A 940-nucleotide genomic window follows, 5' to 3' on the forward strand; every position below is an offset into this window, starting at 1 on the left:
TTGTTGCTCATGCTGCTTTGGAAAGGAAGAAGAGGTTGAAAGAGTCATAATTTGACGAATGGTGATGTTGGCTCGTGCCGATTTGCAGTTGTATTATTTAGGTCATGCAATCTTCCATATTTACATGATAGCACAAACTTTTTATGAAGACAATAATTGCTGCCATTCTATTAAAACCTTTTGCTGAGCAGAGTCGCGTCGTCTTTGCTCCCCCCACGTCCCCATTTTTGTTAATGGTTAACGAGTACACCAATATTTTCAGGAGTTTTGTTTCAACAGTAATTAATGCCAAAGTCGCTCACCTTACTTTCCCATTTTACCAACCACAACGGGACTTTCAAAATGCTGTATGAAGTTTAATGAGGCCTTTCATGCATGTGCTGTGTGCGTGTATTCAGTGGCTTGCTTCTGCTCGCTGGCACTTTTAACCTGCCGTTGCTTCCCCAAAATCTAAGTTAAATGGTCTTTGAAACATAATTTTCAAGATTTACACAGTGGCAATTCAATAATGGTTCTTCATAATTGTTGTACAGTATTCCTGAATCCAAATCAAACTCGGAAATGTAGGAAATACGAGAATATCGATGGATGAGACAGAGGTGTTGAGTTCCTATCATTTTCTGTTTATACAAGCCAGTGGTCGAAGTGGATAACACCCACTCGCACATGAATGGCTTTTAAAAATAATAGCAGGACTGAGCCAATCGGACTATTGTAGATTTTGCAAGGAAGAAACAAAAAGCACGAGCCACCACCTATCGGGATGTAAAAAAAACTCATGTCAGAACAGCTATACACACAAAGGCACAACAAGGTATGTGGAGTAATCCACTCTCAGATCTTAATAAATTTCAATATCCCAGTTCCACAAAACTCATGGAAACACTAACCAAAAGCAATAATTTAAAACGAGGACATAAAGCTCACATGGTGTTGTGGG

The 940-nt window shown here is 39.3% G+C and overlaps 1 protein-coding gene across 4 annotated transcripts in view; it reads left to right on the forward strand.

Annotated features, from left to right (window-relative positions):
• The window catches only part of HADHB (hydroxyacyl-CoA dehydrogenase trifunctional multienzyme complex subunit beta), a 35,146-nt gene extending 34,956 nt beyond the window's left edge, over nucleotides 1-190 (forward strand). For all 4 annotated transcript variants that reach the window (XR_015052972.1, XM_085862666.1, XM_085862664.1 and 1 more), the window contains one exon: nucleotides 1-190. This exon is cut by the window's left edge and continues 375 nt beyond it. The gene's annotated coding sequence lies outside the window, so the exon portion shown is untranslated.
• The last annotated feature ends 750 nt before the right edge of the window (nucleotides 191-940 follow it).

This window comes from Eptatretus burgeri, chromosome 17 (genome assembly GCF_056783735.1).
Source record: "Eptatretus burgeri isolate ZD-2024b chromosome 17, Ebu_testis_v1, whole genome shotgun sequence".
NCBI classification, from domain to species: domain Eukaryota; kingdom Metazoa; phylum Chordata; class Myxini; order Myxiniformes; family Myxinidae; genus Eptatretus; species Eptatretus burgeri.